Source organism: Jaculus jaculus, chromosome 12 (assembly GCF_020740685.1).
Source record: "Jaculus jaculus isolate mJacJac1 chromosome 12, mJacJac1.mat.Y.cur, whole genome shotgun sequence".
Taxonomy (NCBI): Eukaryota; Metazoa; Chordata; class Mammalia; order Rodentia; family Dipodidae; genus Jaculus; species Jaculus jaculus.
In genome coordinates, this window is record NC_059113.1 from 76,576,986 (window position 1) to 76,590,895 (window position 13,910).

Below are 13,910 nucleotides of genomic sequence, written 5' to 3' on the forward strand. Positions count from 1 at the left end.
ATGTAAGATTTTAATAACAGTGAATTCCATTTAGAAAACAAGCTTAGACACTGAAAAACAATGAGCTAGTATTCAAAAAAATAAACAAACACATTGTAAATGAGATTATTGACAGATCAACTTTTGAATTTACTGCTAGCAATGTGCTGATTTGGACAGACCAAACTGGAACTGTGTGTGGCTCACACTTCTCACACTGCGCCTCACAGTGAAGACTTCAGTCACAGTTCCTTTCTATCTTTTTATTTTAATACAGAAAGATCTTTATGTGGTTTAATAACCTTTTCCGTCTTGAATAAGGACTTTCTGTTTGCAATCACATGAATAGAAAAAGACCTGCTCCAGAAACTCTGGGAGATTATTGCATGCCTAGCTACAAAAATAAGGCTTTGAAAGAGCAGAAGGGATGGAGTAAGTACATAATGAGAAAATTCTTGTGAGGTAAATTATTATTCGGGATTTTTGAACTGGTCTTTTCAAAAAGGAAATAATAATAATTACATTCCCACAGAGACTCTTGCCTAGTGGGAGACAACAGTAGCTTTGCTGGAAATACAGTGGGGAGCCTGCACTTTGTCTCTATCCCACATGGTTTCTCTTGAGATTGAATAAATCTTTCGCCTTTTAGCACATAGTAACCTGAAACATTATAAACCCAAGAAAAGACCCACACACCCAATGGGCAAAACCTTTTGCTTGGATGCTGTGCACATTTCTAAACACCCTTGTGAGTCAGAGTGAAGGGTGAGGCTGCAGGTAAATGATGACCTAGTAGAGGGGTTGATTGGACCTCTGGTGTGTCATAATTAGGAATGATTCCATTGAGTGTGGGTGTCAGCCTAACTTGCACAGATCACAGCTAGTGACAGAATAGCTAAAAGTAATAAAGTAGCTAAGGAGAGGGTGAGTTTAAGTTGGGATTCACAGGTTGGCATCTTGCTTTGCAATGCTCGTATTCCCCTTAGACTGACTTCATGAGGCCTCGGCCTTTAGCCTTCTCCATCCTTCTTTTACTGTCTGATAGACTAGCTTTAGTTCCAGCTCTCTAAACCATTAATAATGACAAATCTTTCTCCCCACTATCTTTCTCTCTGTATTCTGTTAAAGATTTTAGCTACATTCTGGGAGAGAATCGAGCTGATAAGATTACTTAGGTATGGCAGAAGGGAGTAGGGAACAAGCTGATTTTTCTACCATCACCAGAGGTCCTTGGCCATGAAGTAGTCATGATGCTAGTGACCTTCTGTGATCTCAACATAGTTGTGATCTGACTTTTCTCTTCCTCTGTCCTGAAGAACTTCTATGCATGTCTTCCCCACTGCTTTTGCGTCAGCGTATTCACTACATGTTACATAAGACTATCACAGAAACAGTATAGGTCTCCCCAACGTACATCCGACCTCCTTCTTTCCAAGTGACTCCATCTTTGGCAGATGTTACAAGCTAAAATTGAGTTTTGTTGCATCTGCACCTGATACCTTGGAGATGGCACTACATGACCAGACCATGAGGGACAATTTTGAAGAGGCTGCCTGTGCTCATCATGTATCCCTCCTGCAATTTCCTCTGGAGGATGTGACTGCTGCCAAAGAAAAGTCATTTTATTGCTGGGCATGCTGGTGCATGCCTTTAATCCCAGCACTGGGGAGGCAGCGGTAGGAGGATCACCATGAGTTTGAGGCCACCCTGAGACTACATAGTTAATTCTAGGCCAGCATGGACCAGAGTGAGACCCTACCTCAAAAAAAAAAAAAAAAAAAAGCCCCCAAAATCATTTTATTATACATGAAAAAGTGTGTCTCCCATTCCTTGTTTACTCAGTGTTCACCATTTAAAAATAATGCAGGTTCTTCATTAACAGGAAAACTTACAAAACGTTCCTCCTACTTGCCTTTTTCTCTAGATGCCAACACATCTCGGCAAGCTTTCAGACAATAGTCACCTAGCAACCATTTTTTCATACATTAAATCATTTCAAACTCACATATTTCCCTCTGTGAGAACTGTATATTATACCTTTTCTTTCACTCTCACAGTTTAAAAGAAGAATAATCAGTAAAAAGAAATTACAGTTTGATCATAAAATATCAGTTATAAAATACTGCTTTAAATGTCTAAATGTTTTATGCAATAGTTTTTCTTTATAACTTTTTTATGTAAGTATCCAGGTATTACTTGGGATGAGTCTCTATGGCAAGAGACAGAAACACACAAATCTAGTGAGGTGAGGCAGAAGTGGATGAAAATGCAGACGATCATGGACTTATACCACGGTCCTGTGTCCCCAAGAATCTGTCTTTCCTCAGCACTTGCTTCTTTGTTTGAGATGCTTGAGGGAGGTGGGGTTTTGTGTCCTCACTTCTGGCACCAGGAAGAAGATTAGTGGTGCTAAAAGACATTACTGTCTGCGTCAAGTGGCTTCCAGGAGTCTCACCAGTTGCCTCCATCTAGGGCCAGATCAGTCATAGGACTCCTCTAAGATTAAATGCCATCTTTATTTTGTACCTTTATGTGAACGATTAATCTTCAGGATTTTCATCACTGAGGAGGAAGAGGCTGGTGAATATTTAAGAGCATTGAATAGTGTACACTTTATTTAAATATTAGAATTTATGCAATCTGTTAAATTAATTTCCTATCATTTTGTTCTTCCCAGATGAAGATAATCTTCCTTTTAAGCAACAGCTGGCTTAACAGAGATGAAAATGTGAACACTGGGTTGGGAAGATGGCTCAGTGGGTAAGTACTTGCTATGGAAGCATGAGGACCTGAGTTATATCCTCATTGCTCACATGGAATGCTGGGCATAGAGATACATGCAAGCCCAGTGCTGCAGAGGTGGAGACAGGAGACTCAGTTACCAGAGCTTGCTCACTTGCTAGACTAGTTGAATTGGTGACCTCTAGGTTAATCAAGAGATCTTGTCTCAGGCTGGAATACTGGTTTAGCAGTTAAGACACTTGGCTGTGAAGCCTAAGGATCTAGGTTTGATTCCCCAGTATCCACATAAGCCAGATATACAAGGTGGTACATCCATCTGGAGTTCATTTGCAGTAGCTGAAGGCCTTGTTGTGTCCATTTTCTGTCTATCTACCTGCTTCTCTCTCTACCTCTCTGAAATAAATAAGTAAAATATTAAAAAGAGATCTTGTCTCAAACAATAAGGTAGGTAGTGACTGAGGAAGACACTTGACTTCAGTCTGACAATGTGTCCACCCACATACATGTGGACACACACACAAAAGAGTGAGTATAAACACAATTTATGTTGTGATTGTTAAAAGATTTAAAATAATTATAGAAGATTATGTAGAGTCTTAAAGCACAGAAACCACATTGAGACACAAGGACATGTGGGCAATATTTGTTCCTCTGGGGAATTTTGAGTAGGGCCTGTCTTGGTGGCCATCCAAGGGTACTTTCATTAGGTGTCAAATTAAAAGAACTTCCTAAGAGCTATTTTGCCATTACATGGCAGCAAGGCAGAATATTGTCATGAAACAAATCCCTATCCAGACTGGAGAATCTATGCTCAAAAAATGTCTCAGGCTCATGTCAATGATGGCGAATTTAATAGTTACACTTGAGTTTTGGATAACAAGGATGAAATCTTGTCTGCAGGATGTGGTTTTCTCTCTTACCTGCTTCCTGGTCCATATGATCACCCCTTTCATAGCTACATACCTGTTGTTGGATAGACCAACACAGTTAAAACATGCATAGTCTGTGGAGGACTACTCCTTACACAATGATGATTGAATGGTTGATCTGGGATGGGTATAGACTGTCACCTTTGTTAGAAGTTCCTTTAGAGGTTTCTTATGTTTATCTGGGCTTAGGGGCACAGAATTAATTGTCACAATGTACACTCCTGTGTGCTTATGTGAAAATCTCCTCAGGAGCATCATCACATTTACATTAAGCATTTGAAAAGTGGCTCTGTCCACACATTCGTTTACAATTTTATCATATTCTGAAAATCAGTCATATAAAGGTTTTGAGTTATGTGTATGTATCCAAAATAGTGTTCCATTAATAAATAGCAATGTATTTGGAGCCAAACACTGATTTTGTATGTGTGCATTCTGCATATTATGAATGCATGTGTGAATGTGTGTTCATTTGAATGTGGGTGCACAGATGTATACATGCATGTGAAAGCCAGAGGTCAAAGTTGGATGTCAAGTTCTGGAAGTTGCTTCCCTAGGGGGCATGCAGATCCATGTGGTCTTTGTAAGAGATTCCACCATGGCTGACCGCAGCCAGGGCCAAAAGGTGCAGAAGGTGCCAGTGCAGCTCATAGACTTGATCTTCAGATACTTGCAGAATAGATCTCGGATTCAAGTGTGGCTCTATGAGGGAGTGAATATGCAGATAGAGGGTTGTATTATTGGTTTGGATGAGTACATGAACCTCATGTTAGATGATGCAGAAGAAATTCACTCTAAAACAAAGTCAAGAAAATAACTGGGTCAGATCATGTTGAAAGGAGATAATATTACCCTGCTACCAAGTGTTTCCAACTAGAAATGATCAAGGAAATGAGAAGATGAGAACACAAGACTCTTTAAAGATGTCTTTTGTTGGGAGTATAATTTTGAACATTTGTTTATATTAGATGGCTCTTATGTTATTACTGTGTGACAATAAATGCTTTGAGGTTGTTTTTATTAAAAAACAAAGTTGGTGAGCTGGGCGTGGTGGCACATGCCTTTAATCCCAGCACTTGGGAGGCAGAGGTAGGAGGATCACTATGAGTTCGAGGCCACCCTGAGATTCCATAGTGAATTCCAGGTCAGCCTGGGCTAGAGTGAGACCCTGCCTTGAAACACCAAAAAAAGGAAAAAAAAAAAAAAAAAAAAGAAAGTTGGATGTCTTTTTCATCTGCTCTTCTCCTTATTATTTAAGACAGGGTCTCTTGCTAAACTCAGAGCACACCACCTTGGCTAGTGTAGCTAGCCACCAAGTCCTGGGGAATCTTCTTGTCTCCTCCTCCCCAGTGCTGGGGCTAATGAAATGCAGTACTGTGCCTCCCATTTTATGTGAGTTCTGAGGATTCCAACTCAGGTCTTCATGCTGGCACTGACCATCCTCCCCAGCCAAGTTAACTGCTTAATATTTCTGCTTTTTTTTTTCCCTGACTTGTAATACCAGGTAAATATCTATCTTTAGGGTTTATTTTATGTGGTGATTTAATGAAGGATATAAGAGTCTGCTTAATGATATAGTAATTATATATGACATGATGCAAGAGCATATAAAATATTTTGATTCCATAATTGTGTTCTATGTTTTTATTGCATTTCTTTAAGTTATGTAGGGCAGATATCACGAGTATAATTTAATTAATAGCAATGGATAAGTTAATGACCTTAAGTAGTTTTGTGGATCATATTTGTCGAGTCTCTCCTGTGTTAAAAGCACAGCTGCTGTCCACTAGATGAGAATGAGAGAGAGAGAGAGGGCAATTAGGACATAGCCTGTGTGCAGAGAAGTGTGAGAGTAGAGCTAGCTATAAGGCATGATATTTATAGCAAGGACTGGTTATCAACCATCAGATAAGTTTCTACATGCTCCATTTTAGAGTACAAGAGGATGTTTCTAAACTTCTCTGGTCAGAAGATTTAGTTATGGAAACTGGAATGAGAGTAGGAATGACCATGTCCCTTCTGACTTTGGACCTTAAGTAACAGGTCATACTTTTCCACTCCTGCAGGATAGAACCTGCATGACTCAGAGTACATGTTTTGACTTCGTGAAAAATCCAGTTCTGAAGAATGAAGGAGAAGCAAAGTGGAAGGTCCAGTATCCTGAGTGATGACTGTGGCATGAGTTGTCTTAGAGGATGTGCAAACACAAACTCTGTTCTCTGAGTTGCCAAAGGGTTGAGTATCTTTGTGAGCAAAGTGCAGGCTTCATCTTGATAGAGACTATCTACTGAGCCCCAAATCAGCAGCATATTCAACAGACAATGATAGAGGCCAGCAGCAATGCTAGCAGGAGTCACAATGGTGAGCCTGTTTAGAAGAACAAAATCTCAGGTCCCACCCCAGAACTTCTGAATCAGATGCTTGGAGCTGGAGCTAAGCTCAGCAGTCTCTCCATGTTGCTGAGGCCAATGTAAGTTTGAGAACCATTTGCATACTGTGTGATGAAACAGAAGGAAAAGGGTAGAGCAAGAGAACTGACAGAAGTGAGTAGTGGTGCTTTTAGAAAATGGACATTGGAATGCCTGGGTTGGACTCATGGCTCTGCCACTTATTCTGTGGTAACACTGACCTATTAAGCTTTTCTGTTATTCATTTAATTCACCTTGAAGAATGGAGATAATAATTATACAAAAATCATAGGAATAAATGAGCCACTAGGTATAGTGTGTTTATAAAAGAGCATGGAATAAAATTTTTTATGCATAATTACATTTTAAGCAGTGAAGTTGTGTTGAAGAGTGTGAAATTGTTCTTCTAAGAAAGTTACACAGGTGGGTCACATAACTTACTTGTGGTCATAATATATATGACATTTATTAAATGCTTATTGCCTATCTACTTATTCATCATTAGTTCTGTAATGTTAGGTGCTGGAATAAGTAGAGGAAGACAATTTACATCAGCTTCAAAGAGCTTTATGCATTGGATTTTTGACTGCTGACTCCACCCTAGACTCCACTGCCCTGACCAGATCTAATATCCATAATTCTTGGCAATTTTTAGTCAATTTCAAAGTGTGTTTCTCAATTATTCCCATATACATCAGAAAACATGCCAGGGGACCAGAGTTACAAAGCACAAAGGCATTTAACTGCTTGTCTATCTGATTTTAATGTTCTATAAAAGCTATTTTTTTTTCAAAAAACCTGGGCTTTTACATCAAGTGATGATTTGACATTAATGCATATTCCTCTCCAGAAGTAATCAAAGAACTGAGGTTTTCTATCAACGCACCTGATTGCAACTTTCAACGTTATTTTCCAGTGGCATTGCTTGAACTGAGAATTATTATTATGCTTCAGGAATGCTTGTAACTTTTTTGTGCCATCCTGCTCTCTATATATAGTGAGTAGTGAGCTCTGGCTTACAGTTACAGGAGAGACACCATGAATATCACTGCCCAGGGAGTGTAGGTATTTCCATCAGACCTGTTAGTTTATTTTAGACTTTAACATTAGCAAATGAACACAGCAAATAAATCATTGGATTTAATTTCCTGAGCAAAACTTAGTCAAATATTAGAAACTTTGTTCTCATATTGCTTTTAGATACAGGAGATACTATTTTCCTGTGGGAGTCAGGCTTTTTCTTATTAGAAGCTCAACATCTGTTCCTCAGAGGCTGAAAGAAAATATGGTTAGTGGATTAAAAAAAAAAGAAAAGTAAAAGGCAATGTAAATCAGCAACAACTTCAGATCTCGGCAATTATAATGTGAGCCTCTATGAGTTGGCATTCTTAGAATGTGCACTGTGAAATAGAGTAAGAGAAAGGTTTAGGATACATTTATCAGAAAAAAAAAATCACAGCAGTAGGCATTGGAAAGAACCAAGTCTCTTGGCCAACTGAGGACATACTCAGAAACATGCAGAGCAAAATATCCCAGGAAGACATTGGGAAAATGCATTCAAAGTTGACTCCCATTTTTGTGTGTTGTGAATGCAGATGCACTCTCCCTATGTGGACAATTAGAGGCCAGAGGAGAATGTCAAGTTTTATCTTCAATCCCTTATCTATGTGTTTCTTTGAGATGGAGTCTCTTATTGAACCTGGGGCCATCATTTTTTTTGAATCATACTGGCTGATCAGTGAGCCCAGTGTTTCTGGTCTCCACACCCCACAAGACTGGGGTTAGAGTATAGCCATGCCCAGCTGTTTATGTGGGTGTTGGTAAATCACACTCAGGATGGTTCAGGACCTCTCAGTTCCTCATTCTTGTGAGGCAAGTGCTCCTGCCCACAGAGTCATCTCCCCAGCCCTGACTTTTCATTTTTATACAAGGACTTCTAGGTACTTTTTAGAAATCTAAAAACCTTTCTGTGAAAAATTTGAGCATCTAACTATTGTTGGTCTTTTCTTCATTTGGCTAAAAACTATGCCCCACCAAAATTAAATATACTTTTTAATTTAAAATATTCATCTATTTACCTAAGCAGAGAGAGAGAGAGAGAGAGAGAGAGAGAGAGAGAGAGAGAGAGAGAGAAGAAAGATAGGTAGAGAGAATGAGAATTGGCATGCCAGGGCCTCCAGCCACTGGAAATTAATTCCAGACACATGTGCCACCTTTTGCATCTGTCTTATATGGATACTGGGGAATTGAACCTGGGTCCTTAGGCTTTGTCAGCAAGCACCTGAACCACTAAGCCATCTATCCAGCCTTAGTTTTAATTTTTAAAGTGTGTGTGTTTGTGTGTGTGTGTGTGCACCAGTGCCCCTTGCCATACAAACAAACACCAGATGTTTGCTTCCTGTTTGTTTCTAGCTCATGTGGATGGCTTGGGGATTGAATCATAGCCCACAGACTTTGAAAGCAAGTGCTTTTAGCCACTGAGCCATCTCTATAGCCCCTCAGATAAATATGTAACCTAAACATTTGTCTTTTGTAGAGAAGAAATTTGTTTCAATTTGTTATATCATGACCCCATCCTATAAATGAGCCATTATCATGAGTAATAAGAAAATTCTTATTTAGGACTGGAAAGATGGCTTAGCCATGAAGGTGTTTGCCTGCAAAGCCAAAGGACCCAGGCTCCATTCCCTAGTACCCATGTAAGCCAGATGCACAAGGGGGAGCACACATTTGGAGTTCGTTTGCAGTGGCTGGAGGCCCTGGCACACCTATTCTCTCTCTCTCTCTCTTTCTACATGCCTATTTCTGTCTCTCTCTCTCTCTCTCTCTCTCTCTCAAATAAATAAATGAAAATAAAATATTAAAAAAAGAAAATTCTTATTTAACTATGAGCAGTTATACATGATGCTGAGCAGATAGAGTTACACAGTACCAAGTAATCTGCCCTCTTAGCAAATGAAGGTAACTGAAAGTTTATTTTTTTAATGAGAGGGAAATATTCAGGTGAAATTTACTAATGTTTGATAGGAAGCCCAGTTGCCTCCATACTGATCTGCTCTGATTTATGGCTTTGAGGAATCACTGTGCAAGCTACTGAATTTAGTTAATGCAGGCTTTGCTTTTCAATTAATTTAGGATTTCAAGCACAGTGTAATTCCAGGGTTAACAGCTGTATGTTATCAGTTACAATCAAAATCGTTTCCTGGTCCCTGCTAGTCTGCAAAGTCTAGGATGTAGAAGATTTCGATTTACCTCCCTGTGTATTCTTTGTTGCTGACTATTGCTCAGAGCTCAATGTACACCAAGATAGTGGTGTTCACCCAGGGATTCCATGTTTAGCCTGGTTGTCTCTGCTTTTCCAACTGATTTATTACTGCTTGGTAAACTAATATCCTTTCACCCTCCCTTCTTCCCTCCCTCCCTCCTTTCTTCTCTTCTTTTCTCCCTCTCTCCCTCCCTTCTCTCCTTACTTCTATCTTTCCTTCCCTTCTTTTTCTCTCCCCCCCTCCACTCTTCCTGTATTTTTGAAACAAGGTCTTGCTATGTAATTAGGCTGGCTTCAAATTCATGGTGATACTCCTGCCTCAGCCTAAGGGTGTACATTGCAGGCCTATCCCACCACCACAGTGTGAGCTGAGCTCTGCCTGTGGAAATTCGAATTCTCTTTCATGGTGGTCAACTTGAGTGGGATTTGAGTCACCAAGGGACACACCTCTGCGCATGTTTGTGAAGGCATTTCCAAACATGAAAACTGAGTAGGAAAGACCTACACTGAATTTGGGTTGCACTAGTGAAGGCATAAAAGGGGGTTAGTGAGGAGATGGACTGAATAAAAAGGAGAAATCATATCTGTTTCCTAACTGTGGTTACAATATGAGCAGCTGCCTTAGACTCCTGCCTGGCATGCCTCACCTGCCATGGCACAGTTACACTGTGAGTCAGAATAAACCCTTCTTCCCTTAAATTGATTTTTTTGTCAAGTATTTTGTCACAGCAATGGGAAAAGAAAATAATACACCTCTTAAAGCCAAGGGCCACCTTCCTTAAAAAGCCTTTCTTAACCCTTACTACTGTAAGCCACTTAGTGATGTCCCTGCCTCTTGTTTGTATCCTTTTGTCCTTATCATTGTACTTCACTGTTCCCCTATTCTCCAGTGGATTATGCTCCAGGGGATACTAGGTCTTTGTCATGCTTCCTGTAGCATGGAATTTATCACTATATATCAAATCTAAGTGACATCAAATACTTCCTCACATAGCAGGCTTTATTTAGGCACTGGGTGGGTACAATAAAAGGCTATAGACCACAACCCTAAAAATAAGTCACCTCCCAGTTGAGAATAATCCATGATGAAAAGATAAGTGTGCCATGAGGAAAATTAAGAGTACTCAAATGAGAGGTAAAACTATACGTATTAACAGAGTGAAGATTATTGTGTATGACGGGTAAAGCTTGGGGTAGTAATGAGTGTCCAGGAGAAAATGCAAGTGGGACCAGGAAGGGTGGCAGGGGCAAAGACAGAAATTGATAGGGCTGCCAGCCTTCCATTTAATACACATCCTAGGGACAAAAGATCTGGCTGGATGAGAAGTATATTCACAGCTCACAGAGGTTGGGGATTAAGCTTAGAAAATGCCCATCATGCCACACAGAAATGCTTGCAAAATAGCTTTCTAGGGAAGTCCTTTGGTGTTTGTGTGGAGGCTGGAAATAAAGAGGTGAGGAAGGTTGGTGAGGGGATGGAGGTAAAACTGGAAGTGAAGAGGTGAGGGAGTTGATGAGGTTGGAAGTGAAGGGGGAGTGGGTAGGTGAGGGTAAAAGTAGAAGTGAGGCTGGAAGTAAAGGGGTAAGGGGGAGGAGAGGGGAGGAAGTGAGGCTGAAATTGAAGGGCTGAGGGGTAGGTGAGGGGAGAAAGTGAGGCTGGAAATGAAGGGGTAAGGTGGTAGGTAAGGTGAGGAAGTGAGGCTGGAAGTGAGGTGGTGAGGGGGTAGATGAGGGTAGGAATGAGGCTGTGAGTGAAGGGGTGAAGGGGTAGGAGAGGAAAGGAAGTGAGGTTGGTCATGTCACTGTGCTGCCAATACAGTGCCATCCTTCCATCACATGTTCAGGGCAGTTCTCTCTGTTAGGAATAATAGTTATTTACATTTGCACAATAGGAGCATTCAAAAAACAGCCATTACTTTGCAAAACATAAACATGAAATTTCTTTATGGGTAGTGAGTACTTGTAGTGGACATCTAATATACTTTTGTACTCATTGATGAATATATCTAGACAGTAACACAGATGTATCAGATTATATTAGAACATCAGCATGTTTTTGATTCATTAGGAAGAGAATCCTGGACAACAGCTTTTGCATGATTTAAAGACTTCTTAAGAGTCCTAACCTTCAATGATTCCCTCAAATGAATATTTTAGACTTCATAGAGTATAAATTTAGAAGGAAATAAACCACACAGGGTTTTCTTAGGAAGCAATGACTTCTTAACTTTTTAAAATATGAGATTCAGCAGGTCCATTCAACTCTCTGTCTTGCTGATTTCAGACCATTTCCACCTTTTCCAGAATGTAGTCATATGCTATGTATCTATGCCTGTATTCAAGTGCCCATGACCATGTCTGCTATGCATACAGTTTAGGCTATCATCTGTTTGTTCACTGCTGTAATGTGTACAACCAGTTATTTGGCAGAAATGTTTTATTTGAAATTATTATTTTTAAAGAAGATGCCTTTTAAAATCTTGTCTTTCCACGTTTACAGTAGAGAGCAGCTTTGGATGACTATAGCAAAGTTTCAAAATTGGTGCTTCTAGGTGTCATTTTCCTGGTAAAAAGGTTAGTTTTTGTTTTCATGTGGCACTCAGTATCTTTCACCTTCATGATTTACTTTTCTTGTTGCTGTGACCAAATCCCTGAGAAGTAGCAAGGGAAGAAGGGTTTATTTTGATGTATTATTTAAGGAGGGATACAATCTGTCATGACTGGGAAGGAATGGCAGCCTGAAGCCTGAGGTGGCTGATCATAGTGCATCTACAGTTAGGAAGCAGAGTGAACAGGAAGTGGGGCTAGGCTTTATAAACTTAAGGCCTTTCCCACTGACTTACATTCTCCAATGGGCCTCTCCCTCCTAAAGATATAACCTGCCCAAACAGCACCACCAGCTGGGTACCAAGTATGCAAACACATGGGCCTGTGGCAAACCTTTAACATTCAAACCAAAAGAGGAAACCAGGAAATGCTGAAGACTGTAAACACTAGAACAGAGTCTTCTTTGGGATCCTTCAGACACATCATGGTTGTGCTGACATCTTGATTTTTGGATGTTGTAGCAGTGGAGCTGGTCAAAACACCAACCAGAAGCAGATTATGAGAGGAAAAAAAAACCCTAATATTTCAGCTTACAGTTTCAAGGGGAATTTCATTATGGTGCAGAAAGTATGACACCACAGGTGGCTGAGGCACTACATCTTGTCATAGCCCTCAAGTTCTACTCCCAAAGACTATCCTTCAGTCAGATTCCACCTCCCAAAGGCTCCACAAGTTTCCTAAATTGCCTTCAGCTGGGCACCAAGTATCTGAAACGCATGAGGCTATAGAGGCCATTCACATTCACACCATCACATTTTGCCCTGGATCTCATAGCTTCATGGCCATATCATGAAACAAAGTGCATTCTGTCCAACCTTTAAAACCCTCCTAGTCTTCATTAGTCCCAGCACTATTCAAAAGTGCAAAGTTTCTTCTGAGACTTAAGGAAGTCCCTTCATTGTGAGTCCTGTAAAATCAGAGCTCAATTAACATACTTCTAATTCATAATGGCACAGACTAAATATTCCCTTTCCAAAAAGAAGGCATAACAAGTTTAGGTGGGACCAATGTAAGATCAAAAATTAGCAGGGCAATTGACACTACCTACACAAGACCATCATAAGAGGAGGAAAAGATCATGACATCAAAATAAAAGAGAGACTGATTGAGATGGAGAGGGGATATATTAGAGAATGGAATTTCAAAGAGGAAAGTGTGGGGAAGGGTATTACCATGGGCTATTTTTTATAATCATGGAAAATGTTAATAAAAATTGAGAAAAAAAATTAGCAGGGCAAATTTGAAATCCTGTGGCTCCATGTCTGGCACCTGGGACTCATGATGAAATCTCTGGGTTCCAAAAAAGGTTCATAACTTATACTGCTTGATTTGGGCAGACTCACCTAAGTCAGAGCCAGCAGCTATCCTTGATGGCCACCCCATAATCCTGACATCTGTAAAATCTTGGGGACTCTGTTGTAGCTCAGTTCGTCCTTCATAACTTCATTCCATAGTCTCATGTGGCCTTTATGAGTGACTACAGCCCTACTTTTATATTTCCTTAGCAGCTCCTGGGACCATGGTTGCATTCAATGACCCTCTAGATTCTGCATCAGTCATATTTCCAAAACCACACCAGGTGGGCATTGCCATCACATTTCTAAATCTAGGGGGTTGCGGGATGAAGGCTAACCTTGAGGAATAGGCAATTACTTCAGCATTATTCTTTTTATCCTCTTCTTTCAAAATAATTTATGTTCTTATTAACTGAAGCTTTCAATGAGTTGGGTTTTGCCTTCAGGGCATCATTTCTATTATTTAAATGCAGGGCAATGGACATATCTTAAATGGGGTAATCTCTTAATTGAAGCTGAAGCAGCAATTTCTTTGCCTGGGACCTCAAACTTGCTTGCATTTCTTTTCATGTCAAATTGTATATTTTAATATCTTCCTTCTCTGAATTTTCCTTTGCCAACATATCAGCCTACTATTTTTAAAATTCAACTTTTCTCAAATTCCCAGGATATAGGCAGAATATAA

General features: G+C 40.0%; 1 pseudogene; it reads left to right on the forward strand.

The window, feature by feature from the left end:
- Nucleotides 1-4,248: 4,248 nt before the first annotated feature.
- On the forward strand, nt 4,249-4,527 carry LOC101602102 (annotated as a pseudogene).
- The last annotated feature ends 9,383 nt before the right edge of the window (nt 4,528-13,910 follow it).